This window comes from Olea europaea, chromosome 13, assembly GCF_002742605.1.
Source record: "Olea europaea var. sylvestris chromosome 13, O_europaea_v1, whole genome shotgun sequence".
In the NCBI taxonomy this organism is placed as follows: Eukaryota; Viridiplantae; Streptophyta; class Magnoliopsida; order Lamiales; family Oleaceae; genus Olea; species Olea europaea.
In genome coordinates, this window is record NC_036249.1 from 18,198,484 (window position 1) to 18,204,383 (window position 5,900).

A 5,900-nucleotide genomic window follows, 5' to 3' on the forward strand; every position below is an offset into this window, starting at 1 on the left:
ATTCGTCCAATATGGTAGGAATTTGATTAAGAATGAAATTCTAGTAAAATAAGGAAAAACGCGAAAAAAAGGAAAATCGCACCCAGAAATGAACCATGCGGTCGCATGGTTAAGACGCGTGCGGCCGCATGGTAATAGAATTTTGGTCATTTGATTCTAGGTATCATGCTGTGCGGCCACACCGTGCGGCCGCATGGTTGTACTACACACTCTCGTCTTCGGCTGCTTGTAACGCATTGATCCATTTTGTTTCGGCCTTTGACCCGAACACGAAACTTGTCCCATTTTGAGTCCCGAAAATGGTTCCATCAATAGTTCCTTGAACGAGCAATCCCATCGCTTGTTTCACGTGCTTTTCCCTTGATCGCGTCATTGGTCTGCCATCGACTATCAACGGGTCTCGTCTCGCATTTGCCTACGTGGGGCTATAATCCCCTCCCTCTTCAAAAGGATTCGTCCTCGAATTTGAACCTACATCAAACAGAGAGAGATCAAATACATTAAAAGTAGCTGAAACATTATACTCACCAGGTAAATCCACTTTGTATGCATTGTCATTGATCCTCTCGATGATTTGAAACGGTCCATCGCCTCGTGGTTGCAATTTTGACTTCCTCTGTTCTGGAAAATGCTCTTTTCTAAAATGCACCCAGACCCAATCTCCAGGCTCAAATGTAACGCGTCTTCTTCCTTTATTTGCCTTTGATGCAATCAGCTTTCCTTTCTCTTCGATCTGCATCCTGACCTTTTCATGGAGTGTTTTCACCATCTCGGCTTTTCGTTTCCCATCCAAGCTACCTCGTTCATGCACAGGCAAAGGCATTAAATCCATAGGTTTTAGTGAATTAAAACCATAAATAATTTCAAAAGGAGAAAACGAAGTAGTAGAATGTGTAGCTCGATTATATGCAAACTCTATAAACGGTAAACACTCTTCCCATGATTTCAGATTTTTATTGATCACTGTCCTAAGTAGTTGAGTCATAGTTCGATTAACTACCTCAGTTTGTGGGTGACAAGTTGTAGAAAATAATAACTTAGTTCCTAACTTACTCCACAGAACACGCCAAAAATGACTAAAAAACTTCATGTCCCTATCAGACACTATACTCTTAGGTACTCCATGTAAACGTACTATCTCCCTAAAGAATAAATCTGCAATATTAGTAGCATCGTCAGTTTTATGACATGGTATGAAGTGCGCCATTTTACTAAACCTATCGACCACTACAAATATTGAATCCCGACCCCTTTTTGTCCTAGGCAAATCTAACACAAAGTCCATAGATATGTCTACCCAAGGTTCACTAGGTACAGGCAAAGGAGTATACAAACCATGGGGTTGAACCTTAGACTTAGCCTTTTTACAAGTTATGCACTTTCCACATATTTGTTCTACGTCATGTCGCCTTTTAGGCCAATAAAAATGTTCCCCTAACATGTCTAAAGTCTTTTGAACCCCGAAGTGTCCCATTAAACCACCCCTATGTGCTTCCCTTACCAATAATTCATGCAAAGAACAATTAAGAATGCACAACTTATCTTCCCTAAACAAATATCCTTCATGCCTATAGAATTTATCAAATGCACCTTTGTTACAAGAAATATAAATACTAGAAAAATCACAATCAGATTCATACATGCCCTTAATATGTTCGAAACCAAATAATTTAGTACTTAATGAATTTAAAAGCACGTACCTTTGAGACAACGCATCAGCAACTATATTTTCATTACCTTGTTTGTACTTGATGATGTAGGGAAATGTCTTGATAAACTCCACCCATCTTGCATGTCTTTTGTTCAACTTACCTTAACCCCGCAAATGCTTTAAAGATTCATGTCGGTGTGTATCACGAATTCCTTTGGCCATAAGTAGTGCTGCCAAGTCTCCAATGCTCGAACAAGTGAATAGAACTCCTTGTCATATGTCGGATAATTCAATGCTGCCCCCACTCAACTTTTCGCTAAAGTAAGTAATAGGTCTCCTTTCCTGCATTAACACTGCTCCTATACCTATTCCTGATGCATCACACTCAACCTCGAATGTTTTATCAAAATTTGGTAATGTCAAAACAGGTGCTTTACATAGCTTATCCTTAATTGTGTTAAATGCAGTTTCTTGAGATTCTCCCAAATGAAAACCTACACTCTTCTTTACTATTTCAGTCAACGGTGTGGTGATGGTGCTAAAATCTCTTATAAATCGCCTATAAAAACTAGCCAATCCATGAAAGCTCCTAACTTCAGTTATAGTTTTAGGTGTTGGCCATTCCTTTATAGCTTTTATCTTTTATTCATCGACTTCCACCCCATTAGCACTAACCACAAATCCTATGAAAACAACTCTATCCATGCAGAACGTGCACTTTTTGAAATTAGCATACAGTTTTTCCTTTCGCAACACAACAAGCACACAATTTAAATGTTCTAAATGCTCATCTAGGTTTTTGCTATAGATTAAGATGTCATCAAAATAAACTACAACAAATTTCCCAATAAAAGTACGCAAAACATGGTTCATTAAACGCATAAAAGTGCTCGGTGCATTAGTGAGTCCAAACGGCATAACTAACCATTCATACAATCCATACTTAGTCTTAAACGTCGTTTTCCATTCATCACCCTCCCGCATGCGAATTTGATGATACCCACTCTTAAGATCAATCTTACTAAAAATGCAAGCACCATGCAACTCATCAAGCATATCATCTAGCCTAGGTATTGGGTGACGATACTTTATCGTGATATTGTTGATAGCTCGGCAATCCACGCACATTCTCTAAGTCCCGTCCTTCTTAAGCACCAACAAAACAGGTACAGCACATGGACTCATGCTCTCCCTGACATAACCTTTGCTCATCAACTCATCCACTTGCTTTTGAAGCTCCTTCGTCTCCTCGAGATTGCTTCGGTAGGCAGACCGATTCGGTATGACAGCTCCAGTTACAAAGTCAATCTGGTGCTCGATGCCTCTGATTGGTGGCAATCCACTTGGCATCTCCTCAAAAAATACATCGTCGAACTCCTGCAATAAAGACTTAACCAAACTAGGGAAGGATGTGTTAGAATCCTCGAAATTGAGGAAGGACTCCTTGTACACTAACAATATCATTTGCCTATTATCACTCATAGCCTTTTTCAACTCACTCTCTTTTGCATAAAAGTTGACCTTTGGCTTTTCTCTCCGCTCAGCTGACTCTTTTTCTCTCCTCTCAACTGACTCTTTTTCTCTCCGCTCATGTGGCTTCTCTCTCTTTTCTCCACTCTCAGCCACCTCACTATTTTCTCTCTTAGTGATGGTTTCACTATTGCCTCTCCTTTTTCCTGACTCTCTTATTCTCTCGTCTTCCTCACTTTTCAGCTTGATTTGATCTCCATACACTTGTACTGGTGTTAATGGTGCAAGAGTAATAGCCTTCCCATCCTTGACAAAGCTATAACGATTCCTATAACCATCATGTGTGACCCTTCTATCATATTGCCATGGCCTTCCTAATAAGATATGACCCACATGCATAGGCACCACATCACATACTACTTTGTCACTATAACTCCCAATTGAGAAATTAATTAAAACTCTTTTATTTACCCTAACTTCTCCACTTTCATTCAACCATTGCAACTTATAAGGCCTAGGGTGTCTTAACAATGCTAGTCCTAATTTCTCAACTAAAGTTGTACTAGCTACATTCGTGCAACTCCCACCATCAATAATCATACTACATACCTTATCGTTGATGTAACAACGTGTGTGGAATATATTTTCTCGCTGCTGTTCCGAATCATCCACTTTGACTTGAGTGTTAAGAGCTCTCCTTGACACCAACGATTTCCCAAAGCAAACTCCAATTTTTCTTCTTCTTCCACATCCTCCAATGTAGGCATGTCCTCAAACTCTCCTTCACTTTCACTCACCATCTCTCCATTATCCAACAAAACCATTACCCGTTTATTTGGGCATTGAGAAGCAATGTGCCCTGACCCCAAGCATCTGAAACACTTGATGTCTCGATTCCTTGATGATTGTGAATCTGTTTTGGGTGCTGTTTTGCTAGCACTTTCTTCTTTCCCTTTCTGCCACTCATTCCTACCTTTAGGTACTGCTTTATCACCTTTGTTGTTGTTGTTCCACCCTGGCTTCCAAGATGGATTAACACTCGAAGTTCCTAACGGCTGCCTAGATGCCCATTTCCTCTTCAGCTGTCTCTCCACCTTCATAGCCACATGCAACATGTCTTCCAACTCCACATAATGTTGCAACTCCACTATGTTGGCAATTTCCCTATTCAACCCATTCAAGAATCGTGCCATGGTAGCCTCCCGACCCTCCACCACATTGGCCCTAATCATGAGTATTTCCATTTCCTTATGATAGTCCTCTACACTTTTCAACCCTTGATATAGACCTTGCAGTTTTTGATGGATCTCTCGATAATAGTGGCTAGGAACAAACCTCTTTCTTATCAATGACTTCAATTCCTCCCAAGTGCTGATTGGTCTTCCCTTACTCCTACGTTGTGAAGTAATCACTTGATCCCACCATGAAATTGCATAGTCACTGAACTCCAAAATTGCTAACTTCACCTTTTTCTCCTCTGAATAGTTATAACACTCGAAGATCATTTCAACCTTCCTTTCCCAATCCAGGTATGCCTCGGGATCACTCCTTCCTTTGAATGGAGGAACTGTCATTTTTATATTTCCCAAGTTTCCATCCAATTCCTCCCCGTGAACATTCCGACCCCGTCTGTCGAACCTATCGCCTCTATTCCTCATCCTTCCTATCTCAACACCATGAAATTCATTTTCGCCCATGTCACTCCCATATCCATACTCCTCTCGCCTTTCCCTCCTAAGCTCCCATCTATCCGGTCCTCTGGCATTGGATACATCCACTCGATGCCCCCGATTAAGATTAGCCGTCGATGTATCTAATCTATTCATCCAAGCTTCCTGCTTCTCTAACCTATCTCTCACATCTTCAAACGCCCTCTCAAACCTTTGCACTAAATCCTCTGTTGCATTGCTATTATTGCCTTGTCGGCTTGAGTTTGATTCTGCCCTTTCTGACATCCTAACACTAAAATTTTATTTTACTGCCCCACCAAAAGTCACTCGGAAACACACACAAGTCTTTTATCCTCTATTAAGCTCACCTCTCTGCCTTTTACCACTCAATTCTTTCAACAATTGCTTCTAGGAACAATCAATGAACTCAATCAATCAATCAATTCGTGTAGAATTTCCCAAACTGGATGTGACTCAATAATTGTAACAAAGGACTCAATGAAAACTTTTAAAACTTGATTTGAATGAAGGAATGGAATGATTCAATGTGTCCAAATAATTTAGAAACAATAATGAATAATAATAGTTGGTGATCAATAATTATTTAACAAGTTTTTTTCAACTGTACGGATGAACAGTAATAATTTTTTTTCTTTTTTAGATTCAAAAATCAACAACAAAACCAACAAAGAAAACGAAAACTGATTTGGGCGAAAATTGAGCCCAAAAACGAAATTTGAAGATTTTATGAAACTTTTGGATCAAGGATCAAGAAAAACCTTCTAGACACAAGAACACAAGAAACTGAAAAAAATTAGAAAACAAAGGATATAACCTGATTAAATTGGAGCCAAAGCTCTGATACCAACTGATGCGAACCCCGTAGTAATGGAAACTACGAAACCCACAACGAGATTGATGCGGAACCCAAGAACGCCAATACTAACCCGATTTTGGATCTTGAACCCCAAGAATTGAACCAAGAAACCCTAGATAAGCGAAGAACCTAAAACCCATTGATTACAATTGAAAGAACCCACAATCCGATTGATAGAACACCACAAGAAGTTGAATCTTGATAAGTTCCAAGATTGTTCAAGAAGAACAAT

General features: G+C 39.7%; 1 pseudogene; it reads right to left on the reverse strand.

Moving 5' to 3' along the window:
• Positions 1–5,900, reverse strand: part of LOC111408502 — an 8,524-nt pseudogene that overhangs the window by 1,822 nt on the left and 802 nt on the right.